Raw genomic sequence first — 18,936 nt, forward strand, 5'->3', positions numbered from 1 at the left:
CACACTCTCCTGTCCCTGTTGTCCTCCTTATGTGGGACAGGGAGTGATATCCACCCTCTGCACATGTCATCATTTCCCCTGCCATGGTGGAGCTTCCCCTCCAATCTGTAAGCCAAAATAAACCAATTTTCTCCACAAGCTGCTCTTGGTCAGGTGATTTCTACCAGCAATGTGAATCATGTTGTTACAGATGAGGCCTGGGGGGACATGCTCATCAATGTGTTAAGAGTTGAGGTCTGGGGAGACTTGATCATCATTGTGTTAAGAGTTGAGGACTGGGAAGACTTGATGATCTTTTTGTTACAGATGCGGCCTAGGGAGACGTGATTATCATTGTGGTACAGAAGTGGTATAGTTAGTCAACTTTATACTCACTATTTTACAGATGTGGCCTTAGGGACCATCACTGTGTTACAGATGAGGCCTGAAAAGACATGGTCTTCATTGTGTTACAGATGAGGCCTGGGGAGACTTCATCATCATTGGGTTACAAATAAGGCTGAGGAGACATGGTCTTCACTTGGTTAGAGATGAGCCCTGGGGGACAAGACCATCATGTTGTTACAGATGAGGCCTGGGGAGACTTGATCATTATTTTGCTACAGAAATGGTATGGTAAGACAACAACATCATCATTATTCTACAGATGTGGCCTTGGAGACAAGAGCATCACTGTGTTACAGATGAGGTCTGGGGAGACATCATCTTCATTGTATTAGAGATAAAACCTGAGAAGTCATGGCCATGGCTGTGTTACAGATGAGGCCTGGGGAGACATGATCATAGGCGTTTTATTTTGTTTGTTTGTTTCTTTGTTTGTTTGTTTTTTCTTTCCATTTTTTTCCATGGTCTGGTCTCAATCTGGTACAGGCTGACATGGAATTAACTAAGTAGTCTCATGGTGTCCTTGAACTCACAGCAGTCCTCCTACCTCTGCCTCTAGAGAGCTGGGATTAAAGGAGTGTGCACACCTGTGATCATCCCTGTTTTACAGTAGAGGCTGGGGGAGACATGAATGTGTTACAGATGAGACTTGTGGGGATGAATTGATGATCATTTTGTTGAAGATGAGGCATGGTACCATAATCATCATGCTACAGACAAGGCCTAGGGAGACTTGGTCACTGTTGGGTAACAGGTGAGATTTATGGAGACTTTATCTTCATTGTATGATAGATGAGGCCTGGGGAAACATGGTCATAATTGTGTTACAAATGAGGTCTGGGGGGACATGATCTTCATTATGTAAGAAATGAGGGCTGGGAGGACATGATCATCATTTTGCTACAGAAGTGGTTGGGTAATATGACTTTATCATCATGATTTTACAGATATGGCCTGGGGGACATGATCATCACTGTGTTAAAGATGAGGCCTGGGGAGACATCAACATTGGGTTACCAATGAGGACTGGGGAGACATGATCACCATTTTGTTACTGATAAGGATTGTATAGTAATTGTCTTGACTGTGTAATAGGAGGCGTGGTCATCAGTGTTTCGTTTTGTTTTCCACTTTTTTTTTTTTTTTTTTTGAGGTAGGGTCTCCATCAGGCTGACCTGGAATTAACTACATTATCTCAAGGTGGCCTCAAACTCTCAGCAATCCTCCTACTTCTGCCTCCCAAAAACTTGAATTAAAGGAGTGTGCAACCATGCCCTGTGGTCATCACTATTTTAGGGAAGAGGCATGTGGAGACATGAACAGCAGTGTGTTACAGATGAGGCCTGGAAGACATGATCATCATTTTGATACAGGTGAGGCCTGTGTAACATGATCATTACTGTGCTACAGGCCATCATTTTGCTACAGAAGTGGTATGGCGACACAGATTTATCATCATTATTTTACAGATGTGACCTGGGGGACATGATCATCACTGTGTTACAGTTTAGCAATGGGGAGACATGACCATCATTGGGTTGCAAATGAGGCCTGCAGAGACATGATCATCATTGTGTTACAGATGAGGCCTGAGGAGACTTGATCATCATTGTGTTACGGATGAGGCCTGGAAATTCTTGACCATCAATCATTAGGTTACAAATGAGGCTGAGGAGACTTGATCTTCACTGTATTAGAGATGAGGCCTAGTGAGACTTGATCATCATTGTGCTATAGAAATGGTATGGTGGGATGACTTTATTATCATTATTTACAGATGTTGTTTGGAGGACATGATCATCACTGTGTTACATATGAGTCCTGGGGATACATGATCATCACAGGCTTATAGATGAGGACTTGGGAGATGGCATTGTCATCTTTGTATTTCAGATGAGGCCTAGGGAGACATGATCATCATTGTTGTATAGATGAGAACTGAGGAGTCATGATCATCAATGTTTTAGAGAAGAGGCCAATGGAGACATCAACATCATTGCATTACAGTTGAGGTTTGTGGAGCCTTGATCATCATTTTGTAACGGATGAGACCTGTGGAGCTGAGTTCATCATTATGTTACAGATGAGGTCTGGGTAACATTATCATCATTTCTATATAGACAAGGCCTGAGGAGACTTAATCACTGTTGTGTTACAGATGATGTCTGTGGAGTCTTTATCATCATTGTGTTACAAATGAGGCCTGAGGAGACATGATCATCACAATGTTACACTTGTGGCCTGGAGAGACATGATTATCATTTTGCTACAGAATTGGTATGTTGAGACATTTTCATTATTATTTTACTGATGAGGCCTGTGTGATATGATCACCACTGTGGTACAGATGAGGCCTGGGGAAACATGATCATCCTTGGGTTATTTATGAGGCCTCTGGTGATGACATGATCATGTTTGTGTTTCACATAGGCCTTGGAAGCCATGATCATCATCATTTTACAGATGAGGCCTGAGGAGACATGACAATCATGTCTTTACAGATGAGGCCAGTGAATACATGATCATTATGGTAATACAAATAAGCCCTGGGGAGACATGATCATCATTGTACTACAGTTGAGACCTGAGGAGACATGATCATCAATGTCTTAGAGAACAGGCCAAGAGAGATATGAACATCATTATGTTACAGATGAATCCTGAGGAGACTTGATCATCAATGTACTACAGATGAGGCTTGATGAAACATAATCATCAGTGTTTTAGATAAGAGGCCAGGGAGACAGAAACATCATTGTGTTAGAGTGCTGGGCTCCCTCAGCAGGTAATGCTGGGAGAAGACCAGGCCTGCTGGTTCCTCCCAAGGGGTTGAGGAAGAGGGTGGGTGTTGTCAGCCAGGAACAAGACCACCAAGCCAGGAGTCTCGTCAAAGGAAGAACTCGCTTTATTGTTACAGGCGGTTGTTTATATAATGTTGAGAATGAATGCGGGGATGTTAGGATGGGGTGAGGTGTAAGGGCCAATAGCATACCGTGACTTCTGAGATGAATGGTTCTAACTCTAATTTCCTGTGCAGAAGTAGCAAGCCAGAGGCCATTTGGCCACATGCTGAGTCATAGCTGGCTGGAGGAAGTTTGCCAAACTTTAGCTAGGCTCAGGAAGTTCCACTAGGCCTCATGTCCAGGCCTCTCAAAGCCCAACGTCTCCCCCTTTTGTTTTTGTAAGAACATGAGTCACCATGGCCCCTGTCTTAGGTTGTCCCCCTCTGGGGATCTTACCTGTCACTGGGTACCAGGTGTTTAGCTTGCTGAGTACCCACTCCATGGCCTGTCTTAGGTTGTCTCAGTCAGTCTGAGTTCTTACCTGTCATCGGTCACATGGAGGGCAGAGGAGGTGGCAGTGGGTCATTTGAGGAACTTAATTGCTGAGTTGCCATCCTGACAATGTATCTCAACCTGATGGGTTTTTATTGTCTCTAGTTGTTGGTGAATGAATTGTGTAATTTTGTTAATTACACAAGGCCTGACATTGAGGATAAGGAGGAGGAGAAGGAGGGGCCCAAGTAGGGGGAGAAGGTAGGGTAAGAAGCCATGTTAGCCCATCCACAGTGGGTTGTCTTGAAGGTCCCGCCATCTCCTCTCCAGGTCCTCTTGAAGCCTTTTGATTTTGTCCTGAACAATTCCCGATCTATTGGCGTAAAAACAGTATTATTTTTTTTTCTGTAAAAACAAGCATATGCCTCCCTTTTTGGCCCTTAATAGGTTTAGTCCCCTCCTGTTTTATAAGACTTCCTTAGCCAGGGAATCTAGCTGTTGTTGGAGATTAAGGATAGTGTTGGATACGGCTTTTATATCACTGATATTCCCAATCCAATGAGTAAAGTCGTATGGGCAACTGTAGTTGTATCTTGGCTTTGAGGGTAATATGGAATGCCTGTGGCATGTGTAATTTGTCATGTCTTGATCAGGCAGCCTGAGAGGAGGCAAAACATTGAAGCATATGACTAATGGTGTGTTTAGATTTCTCCCCAGAATGTGCAGATGCCCAACAGGCACAGGAGAAAGTATCAACTGGTAAAAAGATTTATTTAAGTTTTCCAAAGGGGGAATAATGAGTAGCATCTATTTGTCAAAGATGGTTGGGGCAAAGGCCCTGAGGGTTACTCCTGGATGTTTGGGGCGGGGGTCCTGGAGGAAGGGTTGGAAAGACTTTTATGTCCTAATAATCTTTTTAAGACTTTTATTTAGTATTTGGGGGAATCTTTGTTTAAGGCCTCTCCAGTTGGAGTGGGTTAGGGAATGAAATTGGATAGCCTCTGAGACAGTGTAACAGTGAGCCGCAGAGGCCAATTGATGGGCCAAGCTGTTTCCTTCAGACAGGAAACCCAGTAAATTTTGATGGCCTTGAAGATGTTGTATGAAGATAGGGTGGACTCTTTGTTTGAGTAGGGTGTGAGCCTGGATCATTAAGGGGGATATAGGTTTGGAATCAAATCTAATGTGAGCTTTAATAAGATTGGGCAGTAGGTTTACCACATAGAGGCTGTCAGAAAATAAGTTGAATGGCTCCTGAATAGTATGTAGAGCCAGAACAACTTTAAAAAGCTGTTTGTAGTGTGCTGATCCCTCTATTTCCTGAGAGATAGACTTGATGGGCTCAGGTTTGATGCCCAATTTAAAGGGGGGATATACAACCAGGGAAGCCCCCAGGCATCCCCCATCTGTAAAGGCAATGAGGAAGTCAGGGTTGGGGTGAGGTAGGAAAAGCCTGGGGGGTCTCCACTCCAACCTGGAAAAAGAGTTTATCCACTTATGAGGGCCATAATGGCAATCAGTGGTACCCAGGAACCCTTCAAGTGTCATACCGACCCTTATATTATTTTTTTGGAGCCAAGTGAAATCAGTTATCTTATACAGGGTAATAATGGAGTGAGGCTCAATACCAAAGAGTCTAATGGAAGTTTCCCTTTCTTTAATGATGTAATCAGCTACTTGGTTTCTTAAAGAATAGACTCTAGGGACCCCACCGATTGAGAGGTGAATCCACTGAATAGGCTTGCACTTTTGAGCCAACAGGGCAGTGGTAAGGGTCTCCCCAGGGATAAGGTAGAGGGAAAGAGGGAGATCAGGGTCGAATCATTTGAGATTAGAGTTATCTATGGCCACCTGGACTCTATGGAGGACTTGTCTCTGCCCAGGTGCTAGGGTTACTTGGGACAAAAGATCAAGGCTCCTTACTAGGTCAATCAAAGGGGATAATTCCTCAGTGGTTATAGGTATCTAGGGCCTTATCCAGTTAATTTTTCCCAAGAGCTTTTGGAGTTGAGGCAAGGTTTAGGAATCCTGAATATAAAGTTGTGGTTTAACAGGTGAAACTGTATCTAGGGTAAGGATCAAGCCCAAGATCTTCAAGGGAGGCACAGTTTGAACTTTCTCAGGAGCTACTTTAAAGCTGTGAGTATGAAGGATACTTAGACATTGGTGGGTAAGGTCCTGGAGTGTGGAGGAATCTAGGCACCCAAGAATAATATCATCCTTGTAAATATAAAACAGGGTTTGGGGAGATTGATAAGAGAAGAGAAAATGGATGACAGGTAATATTGACAAATGGGTGGGCTATTAGCCATGCCCTGAGGTAAGACAGTCCACTCAAATCTCCTATCAGGGCCACAAAAAATAACAGTGGGGGGCTGGAGAGATGGCTTAGTGATTAAGCGCTTGCCTTTGAAGCCTAAGGACCTCGGGTCGAGGCTCGGTTCCCCAGGTCCCACGTTAGCCAGATGCAAAGGGGGCGCACGCGTCTGGAGTTCGTTTGCAGAGGCTGGAAGCCCTGGTGTGCCCATTCTCTCTCTCTCTCTCCCTCTATCTGTCTTTCTCTCTGTGTCTGTCACTCTCAAATAAATAAATAAATAATTTAAAAAAAACAGTGGGTACAGAGAATGCAAATTTTTTCATGTCTCTTAATGTCAATGATAGTAATATGGTGTATATTGGGAATAGCTGGGATCCATGGGAGTCCCCTCTGGGGGTTTCCAAAGGGGATCATGTGTTTATTGATCTTTCTTAAATCATGTAAAAGTCTCCAGGACCCATTAGGCATTTTTATGACAAAGACAGGAGAGTTCCAGGTACTAGTGGAGGGACAGATATGTCCAGCCTCCAACTGTTGATCAATATGTGGAGTTGGTGTAACTTAAAAGAAGGGAGAGGCCACTGCTCAACGCATATTGGATCCCCCGGTCTCCACTGGATTTTAAATGGGGGGGGGTGGCTGGGCAGTGGCACTTAGAATTGGGGGTGTTCATTGGAGTACTTTTGTATGAGTTGCTTAAAGTAAGGGTCATCTATGATTGGGATGACATTCCCTCCCTTCCTCAAACTGTTGTTGATATTCTTTTTTATCTAACAAATCATTATAAAAGGCCGTATGATTAGTAGTGATGAAAGCCTTGGCATCTCCAAGGATGTCTTGCCCCAGTAAGTTAACAGTGAGCCCAGTCACCACAAGAGGATGGACTTCTCCCCTGTCCCCACCTGGGTGAGTCCAAGGGAGCCACGTGGCAGTCTCCCAGGAGGTGGATTGCCCACCAACTCCCAGTAGGGGAGGGCCAGGCACAATCTGCCAGGAGGGTGGCACTTCCAACTTTTGCAGGACTGTTTGGTCCACTATGGTGTCGAGAAGTTTGAATCTTTTATTGTCAATATTTAAAATAATTTTGGGTCTAAGGCTGGGGACCAGAGGGACGGTCCAATGGGCTTTGATGGCCTCTTTCCCCTTATTTAACGGGGATGGAGGGAGCCCAGGGAGGAGTTTAAAGGCTTTCCTTGTATGTTAAACTTTGATTGACACTCCCTAGCCCAATGAAACCCCTTTATTTATTTAGGGCAGTGGGTGTGAGGGTCGTTGGTCATCCCCCCAAGGGTTGGGGAGGCTTTGTCTTGTTGGGGCACTCCTTTTAAAGTGTCCCTCGTCCCCGCACCCAAAACATGTTGATTTTTTAGGGTTTAACTGTAATGCACAGATCGTAGTGGCCAAATCTCTCTGTTTATTTTCCTGAAGGGTGGCATTCATGGCCCTAGCCTGATGGGAGATAGTGCCAACGTCCTTGGTGGCTACAATCCATCTACTCATGGAGTTGTCCTTGAGACCCACACAGGCAAGACGGTGATCGGCTGTCATCCCTTCCCAGACCAACATTTTAGTAAACTGATCCCGTAATGCCCCTGGGGGAAATTTTCTTTGGAGACATTCTTCCACCCTATCTATAAATGTAGCCAACTTCTCAGTTGGTTTTTGAGTAATACTCATAAGGGTGTGTGTGGGGGTGTGTGTGGGGGGGTTCAGAAGGTCCCTTATCAAGCCTTTTCCCTGCTGCCAAGTCCAATGCCCTGACCTGGTCTCTATATGGATCTGGTATACCCACCTGTTGAGTGCCTGTAGCATATTGATCAGAGATGCTGGAGAGCAGCCCAAAAGTTACTGCACAGGGGGCTGTTGAATTTGGTTTCATTCTGCCTGTGTATAGCACTCATCTTTAAAAAAGGCACACTACTTAATGTATAGGGGACCTGACAAGAGAGTCCTGACTAGATTTTTCCAATCTTGGGTTGCACAAGGTCGATGGGCAAGTCTCTGCAACAGGGTCTCAGCCCAAGGAGAGTTAGGTCCATCCTCCGAGACTGCATTTTTTTTTTTTTTTGAAACCACCTTTTTAAGCTCTTTAAGGTTCTGAGCTTCCCATGGATACCAGGCAGTAGGGCAATTGCCACCAGGATCTAAACTGACAGGAAATAAAAAAAGTAGCTTTATTTTCTAGCAGCTTGGTGGCTGAATATGCAGGAGGGGCTGAGGGGGTCCAGAAAGGGTTAGTTGATGGAGGAGGTGGAGGAGGTCTCCCGGAAGGCCAGGGAGCATTCTCAAAGGGATCAAGTGAGGAGTATAAAGATGTACCCTTTTCTGGGGTTTTTAAAGCTGTATCTCCAGGAGGAGTAGCTGTATCAGGCTGTATACTATCTTTTTCCTCTGTCTTTCGTTTATGTTTGGTTGGAGGGAAGCAGCTCTTGAGGGCCAGGATCATAGGGAGGACCCCCTAAGGGGGATATTTGACCTTTCTCCACATGTGCCCAACAAAGAAGGGCCTCTACCCTATCCCAAGTGTCCCAATCAAAGAGATTTCTGTCCGGCAGCCATGGCGCCAGATTAAGAAGGCAATCCCAGGTCTGTCAAGCCTGATTTTTTAAAAATATTTTATTATTTCTCTGAGAAAGAGAAAGACACAAGGGGAGAGAGAGAATGGGTGCACCAGGGCCTCCAGCCACTGCAAATGAACTCCAGGCATGTGCACCCCCTTGTCCATCTAGCTTAAATGGGTCCTGGAGAATTGAACTGAGGTCCTTTGGCTTTGTAGGCAAATGCCTTAACTGCTAAGCCATCTCTCCAGCCCTCAAGCCTGATTATCAGTTAAATTAAGCCCTCTACTCTTTAGGAGTGCCCTGAGAGATTCTAAGGCAGGATTGGATTTAGAGGTAGACTGTCCCATATTATAAAGTCTAGAGAGAAATGTCTATAAAATTAGGGTTGTAGCAACCCACAGACACACGAGTACAACACAAACACTAGGATCCAAAAGATAGGTAAAAAATGCTGTACAAAAGCCACAGATGCAGCTTGCCAGTGAACCGAAAGTGAAAGGAAAGAGAAAGAGAACAAAGAGATGTTGACAAACAAGTACAGGTTATAGAAGCAAGGTTCAGCACATTAAATATGAAGACTGCTTCATACCTTATGAGGGTACACTCACCTGCAAATGCACACCAATTGACCTCCTCAACGAGAATGCCTCACACAGGGCACCAGTCTGCCGGGTTCCTATAGCCCGATACTGGGTGCTAGATGGCAGGCCCCCCAGCAGGTAGTAAGTACTGGGGGAGGGACAGGCCCGCTGGTTCCTCCAAAAGGGTTGAGGAGGAGGGTGGATGTCGATGGCCAGGAACAAAACCACCAAGCCAGGAGTCTCGTCAAAGGAAGAACTCGTTTTACTGTTACAGGCGGTTGTTTATGTAATGTTGAGAATGAAGGCGGGGATTTTAGGATGGGGTGAGGTGTAAAGGTCAATAGCATACCGTGACTTCTGAGATGATTGGTTCTAACTCTAACTTCCTGTGCAGAAGTAGCAGGCCAGAGGCCATTTGACCCCATGCTGAGTCATAGCTGGCTGGAGGCAGTTCGCCAAACTTTAGCTAGGCTCAGCACGTTCCACTAGGCCTCATGTCCAGGCGTCTCAAGGCCCAACATTAGAGATGAGGCCTAGGGAGACTTGATCATCATGTTGTTACAGAGGAGATCTGTGGAGATATTTTATTCCTCACTGTGTTGCAGATGAGGTCTGGGTAACATGTTCATCCTTGTGTTATAGACAAGGCTTGGGTTGAGATGATCATCATTGTGTTACAGGTGAGTTTTGGGGAGACTTTTTCATCATTGTATTACAGGTGAGGCCTGGGGAGGCATGATCATCACTATATTAAGTTTGAGATGTGGGGAGATTTACTATTGTGTTACAGATGAGGCCTGAGGAAACATGATCATCATTGTGTTACAGAAGAATCTTGTGATGACTTGATCATCACTATGTAACACATAAGACCTTGGTGAATGATCTTTATGGTGCTACAGATGAGGGCTGCAGAGACATGATCATCATTGTGTTATATAGATAAGACCTGGGGAGTCATGATCATGGTTGTCTTTCAGATGAGGCCTGAGGAGACATTATCATCAATGTTTTAAGAAGAGCCCAGGGAACACACAAACATCAGTGTGTCACAGGTGAGTTCCGGGGAGACTTTATCCTCATTGAGGGACAGGTGAGGCCTCAAGCAGACATGATCATCATTGATTTACAAATGAGGCCTTGGGAGTCAGGAACATTTTTTTTTTTTAAAGTTTTTATTAGCATTTTCCATGATTATTAAAAAAATCCCATGGTAATTCCCTCCCTCCCCAAACCCCACACTTTCCCCTTTGAAATTCCATTCTTCATCATATTACCTCCCCATAACAATCATTGTACTTAAATATATACAATATCAACCTATTAAGTATCCTCCTCCCTTCCTTTCTCTTCCCTTTATGTCTCCTTTTTAACTTACTGGCCTCTGCTACTAAGTATTTTCATTCTCACGCAGAAGCCCAGTCATCTGTAGCTAGTATCCACATATGAGAGAGAACATGTGGCGCTTGGCTTTCTGGGCCAGGGTTACCTCACTTAGTATAATCTCTTCCAGGTCCATCCATTTTGCTGCAAATTTCATAACTTCAGTTTTCTTTACTGCTGAGTAGAACTCCATTGTATAAATGTGCCACATCTTCATTATCCACTCATCAGATGAGGGACATTTAGGCTGGTTCCATTTCCCAGCTATTATAAATTGAGCAGCAATAAACATGGTTGAGCACGTATTTCTAAGGAGATGAGATGAGTCCTTAGGATATATGCCTAGGAGTGCTATAGCTGGGTCATATGGTAGATCAATCTTTAGCTGTTTTAGGAACCTCCACACTGATTTCCACAATGGCTGGACCAGATTGCAATCCTACCAGCAGTGTAGAAGGGTTACTGTTTTTCCATATCCCCACCAACATTTATGATCATTTGTATTCCTGATGTTGGCCAATCTGACAGGAGTGAGATGGAATCTCAATGTAGTTTTAATCTGCATTTCCCTGATGGCTAGAGATGTAGAACATTATTTTAGATGCATATATGCCATTCATATTTCTTCCTTTGAGAATGCTCTATTTAGCTCCATAGCCCATTTTTTGATTAGCTTGATTCCTTATTATTTAACTTTTTGAGTTCTTTGTATATCCTAGATATTAATCCTCTATCAGATACATAGCTGGCGAAGATTTTTTCCCATTCTGTAGGTTGCCTCTTTGCTTTTTTCACTGTGTCCTTTGCAGAGCAAAATCTTTGTAATTTTATGAGGTCCAGATTAATCTGTGGTTTTATTGCCTGAGCAATTGGGGTTGTATTCAGAAAGTCTTTGCCAAGACCAATATGTTGAAAGGTTTCCCCTACTTTTTCCTCTAGCAGTTTCAGAGTTTCAGGTCTGATGTTAAGGTCTTTAATCCATTTGGACTTAATTCTTGTGCATGGCGAGAGAGAAGAATCTATTTTCATCCTTCTGCAGATATTATCCAGTTTTCCCAGCACCATTTGCTGAAGAGGCTGTCTTCAAAATGAGTATTTTTGGCATTTTTATCGAATATCATGTGGCTAGAGCTACTTGGGCTTACATCTGGGTCCTCTATTCTGTTCCACTGATCTACATGTCTGTTTTTTTGCCAGTACCACGCTGTTTTTGTTACTATGGCTCTGTAGTATAGGTTAAAATCAGGTATGGTGATACCACCAGCCTTATTTTTGTTGCTCAGTAATAGTTTAGATATTCGAGGTTTTTTATGATTCCAAATGAATTTTTGGATTGTTTTTTCTATTTCCATGAAGAATGCTTTTGGAATTTTGATAGGGATTGCATTAAATGTGTAGATTGCTTTTGGTAAGATTGCCAGTTTCATAATATTGATTCTTCCAATACAGGAAGAGGGGATGTTTTTCCACTTTCTAGTGTCTTCTGCAATTTCTCGCTTGAGTGTTTTAAAGTTCTCATTGTAGAGATTCTTTACTTCCTTGGTTAGGTTTATTCCAAGGTACTTTATTTATTTATTTTTTTGATGCAATTGTGAATGGGAGTGATTCTCTGATTTCATCCTCTATGTGTTTGTTGTTAGCATATATGAAGGCTACTGATTTCTGTGTATTTATTTTGTATCCTGCTACATGGCTGTAGGTTTTGATCAGCTCTAACAGTTTGCTAGTAGAGTTTTTAGGGTCCTTTATGTATAGAATCATGTCATCTGCAAATAATGATAACTTGATCTCTTCCTTTCCAATTTGTATCCCTTTTATGTGTATCTCTTGCCTTATTGCTATGGCTAAGACTTCCAGAAGTATATTAAATAAAAGTGGGGACAGTGGACACCCTTGTCTTGTTCCTGATTTTAGTGGATAAGCTTCCAGTTTTTCCCCATTTAGTAATATGTTGGCTGTAGGCTTGTCATAAATAGCTTTTATTATATTGAGGTATGTTCCTTTTATTCCCAGTCTCTGTAGGACTTTTATCATGAAGGGATGTTGGATTTTGTCAAATGCTTTCTCTGCATGCAATGAGATGATGAAGTGATTTTTGTCCTTCAACCCATTTATATAATGTATTACATTTATAGATTTGCATATATTGAACCATCCCTGTATCTCTGGGATAAAGCCTACTTGGTCAGGGTGAATGATCTTTTTGATATACTCTTGTATTTTGTTTTCCAATATTTTATTGAGAATTTTTGCATCTATGTTCATGAGGGAGATTGGTCTGTAATTTTCTTTTTTTGTTCTATCTTTGCCTGGTTTTGGTATCAGGGTGATGCTTGCCTCATAGAAGGAGGTTGGTAGAATTCCTTCTTTTTCTATTTCCTGGAAAAGCTTAAGAAGCAATGGTGTCAACTCTTCCTTAAAGGTCTGGTAAAATTCAGCAGTGAATCCATCCGGGCCTGGGCTTTTATTAGTTGGGAGATTATTGATAACTGTTCAGATCTCCATGTTTATTATAGGTCAATTTAGGTGATTAATCTCATTTTGATTTAATTTAGGTAGGTCATATAAATCAAGGAAATCATCCATTTATTTCAGATTTTCATACTTTGTGGAGTATATGCTTTTATAGTATGTCCCTATGATTTTTTGAATTTCTCTGGAATCTGTTGTGATGTTACCTTGTTCATCTCTGATTTTATTAATTTGTGTCTCTTCTCTCATACTTTTGGTCAGATTTGCTAAGGGTTTATCAATCTTGTTTATACTTTCAAAGAACGAACTCTTTGTTTCATTAATTCTTTGGAGATTTTTTTGTTTCTATTTTATTAATTTCTGCCCTAATCTTTATTATTACTTCCCGTCTACTGATTTTTGGTTTGCCTTGTTCTTCTTTTTCCAAGTCTTTTAGGTAATGCATTAGGTCGTTTACTTGCAACCTTTCTAATTTCTTAATATAGGCACTTAAGGCTATAAATTTACCTCTTAGAACTGCCTTCATTGTGTCCCAGAGATTTTGATATGTTGTGTTCTCATTATCATTTGACTCTATGAATTTTTTGATTTCCTTTTTGATTTCTTCATTGACCCATTCATCATTTAGTAGTGTATTGTTTAGTTTCCATGATTTTGTGTATGCTCTATAGCCTTTCTTGCTACTGATTTGTAGTTTAATTCCATTGTGGTCAGATAGAATGCAAGGAATTATTTCAATTTTCCTGAATTTGTTAAGATTTGCTTTGTGTCCTAACATATGGTCTATTTTAGACAATGTTCCATGTGCTGCTGAAAAGAATGTCTATTCGGCAGCCTTTGGATGAAATGTCCTGTATATATCTGTTAAGTCCATTCCTTCTATGACCCCATTTAGTCCCGATGCCTCTGTTTATTTTTCCTGGGATGATCTGTCAATTGATGAGAGTGGGGTGTTAAAGTCACCCACTACCACTGTGTTTGGTGTTATCTGTGACCTTAGTTCTAATAGTGTTTGTTTGATGAATTTGCGAGCCCCCATGTTAGGTGCATATATGTTTAGGATTGTAATGTCCTCCTGTTGGAGTGTGCCCTTAATCAATATAAAGTGACCTTCCTTGTCTTTCTTGACTAACGTTGGACTGAAGTCTACCTTGTCAGATATTAGGATAGCAACCCCTGCTTTTTTTCTAGGCCCATTTGCTTGAAACAGCATCTTCCAACCTTTCACCCTAAGATAATGTCTATCCTTTGTAGAAAGGTGAGTTTCTTGGAGACCACAAATTGTAGGATCTTCTTTTTATCCCAGTCTGCAAACCTATGTCTTTTGGTTGGGGCATTGAGGCCGTGGATATTAAGAGTTATTATTGAAAGGTGTGTATTTATATTTCCCTTTTTTTGTGTGTGTGTGTGGTTCCGGTTCTACCTGAGCTCTTTTAACAAGTATTTGATTATTGCTTGTTTTTTCTAGGTTCCTTATATGTATGCCTTTCCTTCTCTTCAGCATGGAGGATTCTATCAAGTATTTTTTGTAGAGCTGGTTTTGTTTTCAAATACTCCTTTAACCTGCTTTTGTCATGGAATGTCCTTATTTCTCCGTCTATTTGAATGGATAACTTTGCAGGATAAAGTAACCTTGGTCGACAGTTGTTATCTTTCAGAACTTGGAATATATCACTCCAAGCCCTTCTGGCTTTAAAAGTTTGTGTTGAATAATCTGCTGTAATCCTGATGGGCTTACTTTTGTAGGTAACTTGATTTTTCTCTCTAACTGCTTTCAATATTTTTTCTTTGGTGTGTGTATTTGGAAGTTTGGTTATAATATGGCGAGGAGAGGTTCTTTCTGGGTTTTGTCTGGCTGGGGTTCTAAAGGCTTCCTGTATCTGTTTTGTTTTTTTTTTTAATTTTTTTATTTATTTGAGAGCGACAGACACAGAGAGAAAGACAGATAGAGGGAGAGAGAGAATGGGCGCGCCAGGGCTTCCAGCCTCTGCAAACGAACTCCAGATGCGTGCGCCCCCTTGTGCATCTGGCTAACGTGGGACCTGGGGAACCGAGCCTCGAACCGGGGTCCTTAGGCTTCACAGGCAAGCGCTTAACCGCTAAGCCATTTCTCCAGCCCGGCTTCCTGTATCTGTATTGGCACCTCTTTCCCAATTTGGGGGAATGCTTCTTCTATGATTTTGTTGAAGATACCTACTATGCCTTTGGAGTGGAATTTTTCTCCTTCTACTATGCCCTGAATTCTAATATTTGATCTTTTCATAGTGTCCCGAATATCTTGAAATTCCCACTCATACTTTTCTATAAGTTTGTCTTTCTCTTTGTTGGCCTGTATTAGATCTGCCACCTGGTCTTCTAGCTTAGATATTCTGTCATCTGCTTCATCCATTCTACTGGTGAGATTTTCTACAGAGTTTTTTATTTCATTATCTGTATTCTTCATTGCTAGCAATTCTGAGTGGTTTTTCTTTATTATTTCTATTTCCTTATTTATATCTTGTATTGCCTTCTTTATTTCATGAAATTGGTGTCCTGCATCTCCTTTGATTCCTTTGATTTCCTCCTTAAGTTCCTCTTTGACTCCTTTGATTTGTTCTCTGACTTCTTTGAACATATTTACAATCATTCTTTGGAACTCTTTCTCAGGCATTTCCTCTAACTCATTCTCACTGAAGGTCATTTCTGATGCAGTAATACTTTTACATGGATTTATATCATCTTGCTTTTTAGTGTTTCATGTGTTATAATGTATATAGTTTTTCATCTTGGATTAAGTTAATGCTTGGATTTTCTAGCTAGCTGGGTATTCTTAGCTGTATCAATTGATTTGATGTTATATATTTTCAGGGTAGGAGCTTGAGGTGTTAGATGTGGCTCTTAAGACTCTGAGAGTATCTACAAAGGTGCTCCTAGGGGTTGAGTTTCCCTGCTATGGGGGTATTCAAGTAGGCTGAGTGGAATAAAATACAGGTAGATTCTATAAGTTAACTAAACACTGTACCCATTCAGTCAAAAACAGCCCCAAGTATGTATGCCAGAGTAGTCATTATAACAACCAGATCCTCTATCATCATAGAGTTTAAGATTTCTGGTCTGTTGAGGGACCCAGTCAGCTTGTGACCATGTGAGACCCTTCCCTGGTGCAAACCCAGTTACCTTGGATGAGTTTGGTCTCAATCAAGTTGCTGCCTGGGTCGCCGGGCTGCTGTTCTGATTTCTGGAGCTGGGCACTGGCTTTTCCCGTGGGGCAAGCCAAGCCTGGCCACTGTGGCCCTGCAGATCAGCTCCCCCACTGGGTCTGTCAGCAGCTGAAGCTTCTGCTGCTGGGTCGGCTGTTGTTGCCACTCCTGGGTCTGCTGCTGCTTGGGCCGCTGTTACCAGTGCCAGGGCCACTGATGTTGCTGCCGAGCTCTGCTCCTGCTTGGGTTCTGCTGTCGTCTCAGGTTGGCGTGGCCAGGTCCTGGGACCGCTGCTCTGTTTGCCGGAGCTGGGCTCAGGCGGTGGGGGAGGAGAGGGCACCACAGCTGCTCCGGTTCTCTTGCTGTTCCACGTGTTCTTCTGCCACGTGGTCTGCTCCTTCGCTGCTCACTGAAAAACACTCAAAAACAATGATGATCATGTCTTCTCAGGCCTCTTCTATAGTACAATCATGATCAAGTCTTCTCAGGACTAATCTGTAACATAATGATGTTCATAAGTCTCCTGGCTTGTTCTCTAAAACATTGATTACCATGTCTACTCAGGTCTCATCTGTAGTACAATGATAATCATGTCTCCCCAGGCAGCACTTGTAACAAAATCATGACCATGACTCCCCACGACTCATGTGTACACAATGATTATCATGTCTTCTCAGGCCTCATCTGTTAAACCACAAAGATCATGTCTCCCCAGGTGTGGAGAGCACCAGTGTGAGGGGAAGCTCCTGCACCTGGCTCTTCTTGCGGCTGGAGCCAAGCTTGGTGGCTTTCTAGTGCGCCGCCGCCGCCGCTGTTGGCCGAGGTGCCGGAGCCACTTTTGCCGGCCTGTGCGGACTCTGGATGCTCTGGATCTCTCCTACTTCTCTGCTGCTGCTTCAATTTCCTATACACCTCACTTTTTAGTAAAAGTATTTAGCTGAGTTTTTTTGGTCTTTTTTCTCCTCCAGGCTGCTTTGGCGTGGACCTACGCCACCATCTTAACCGGAAGTCCGGGAGTCAGGAACATTATTGTGTTAAGAGATGTGACCTGGTTAGACAAGATTATCATTGTTTTTACAAATGAGGCCTGTGGGGATCACTTGACTATCATTGTGTTAGAGACAAGACCATGGGAGACATGATCATCACTTTGTTGCAAATGAGACCTGGGGAGACATGATCTTCAATGTGTTAGAGATGAGGTCTGGGGAGACTTGATTGTCATTGTGTTAGAGATGGGGCCTGGGGAGACAGGATCATCATTATGTTAGAATTCAGGCCTGGGGTAACTTGATCATCATTTTGTTCCAGATGAGGCCTGGGGAGATATCATTTCTGTGTTACAGATGTGGCCTGGGGAGATTTGACCATCATTTTGTTACAAATAAGTCCTGTGGAGGTTATTTGATCATCATTGTTTTGCAGATGACGTCTGGGTAATAGATCGTCATTCTGCTACAAACAAGGCCTGGGGAGACTTGATTGTCACTGTGTTATAGATGAGGTCTGTGGAGGCTTGATCGTCAATGTGTTAGAGGTAAGGCCAGGGGAGACCTAATTACCAATATGTTAATGTTGAGACCTGGGGAGATTGATCATCATTGTGTTATAGATGAGGCCTGAAAAGTGATGATCATCATTATGTTACAGATTGTACCTGGGGAGACATGACCATCATTGTATTACAAATGAGGTCTAATGAGACATGATCTTCGCTGCGCTACAGATGAGGCCTGGGGAGACATAATCATCATTATGTTACAGAAGAAGCCTGGGAAGGCATGATCATCACTATGTTACAGTTGAGTCCTGGGGATAAATTGTCTTTATGGTGATACAGATGAGCTCTGTGGAGGCATGATCACCACTGTGTTAAAGATGAGACCTGGGGAGTCCTGATCATGATTGTATTATAGATGAGGCCTGAGGAGACACAATTATCAATATTTTAGAGAAGAGTTCAGGGTAGATATCAACATCATTGTGGTAGAGATGAGGACTGGGGAGACTTGATTGCCATTTTCTTACAAATGAGGACTGTGGAGATGACTTGATCATAATTGTGTTGCAGATGTGGCCTGGGTAACATGATAATTATTGTGCTACAGACAAGGCCTGGAGGTACTTGATCATCATTGTGTTGCAGATGAGGTCAGGGGAGACTTTATCATTATTGAATTACAGGTGAAATCTCGGGAAACATGACCATCACTGTTTTACAGATGAGGACTGGGAAGTCATGAGCATCATTATTTTCAAGATGTGGCCTGGTTAGATATGCTGATCATTGACTTACAGATGTGGCCTATGGGGATTAATTGATCATAATTGTGTTAGAGATGAGGCCTATGGAGACATGATCAGCATTGTGTTAGAGATTGGACCTGGGGAGACATGATCTTTGTGGTTTAACAGATGAGGCCTGAGAAGACATGATAATCATTGTGTACACATGAGTCGTGGGGAGTCATGGTCATGATTTTGTTACAAGTGCTGCCTGGGGAGACATGATTATCATTGTACTACAGATGAGACCTGAGTAGACATGGTAATCAATGTTTTAGAGAACAAGCCAGGAGACTTATGAACATCATTATGTTACAGATTAGTCCTGAGAAGACTTGATCATGATTGTACTATAGAAGAGGCCTGAGAAGACATGATCATCATTGTTTTTGAGAAGAGGTCAGGGTATACATGAACATCATTGTGTTACAGGTGAGGCTTGGGGAGACATGGTCATCATTTTGTTACAGATAAGGCCTCTGGAGATGACTTGATCGT

At 42.6% G+C, this 18,936-nt stretch overlaps 2 long non-coding RNA genes across 2 annotated transcripts in view; both read left to right on the top strand.

The window, feature by feature from the left end:
* Positions 1 to 1,709, top strand: part of LOC123455743 — a 46,796-nt gene extending 45,087 nt beyond the window's left edge. Inside the window, exons 3-4 of the long non-coding RNA XR_006634114.1 lie at positions 456 to 615; positions 1,542 to 1,709. This is a non-coding gene — a long non-coding RNA (uncharacterized LOC123455743). The remainder of the gene's footprint in view (positions 1 to 455; positions 616 to 1,541) is intronic.
* Positions 1,710 to 2,283: 574 nt separating this feature from the next.
* On the top strand, positions 2,284 to 18,870 carry LOC123455741. The gene is made up of 6 exons (XR_006634111.1): positions 2,284 to 2,396; positions 2,543 to 2,661; positions 10,099 to 10,173; positions 17,578 to 17,689; positions 17,803 to 17,953; positions 18,757 to 18,870. It is a non-coding gene; the product is annotated as an uncharacterized LOC123455741 (long non-coding RNA).
* The last annotated feature ends 66 nt before the right edge of the window (positions 18,871 to 18,936 follow it).

This window comes from Jaculus jaculus, chromosome 18 (genome assembly GCF_020740685.1).
Source record: "Jaculus jaculus isolate mJacJac1 chromosome 18, mJacJac1.mat.Y.cur, whole genome shotgun sequence".
Classification (NCBI taxonomy): domain Eukaryota; kingdom Metazoa; phylum Chordata; class Mammalia; order Rodentia; family Dipodidae; genus Jaculus; species Jaculus jaculus.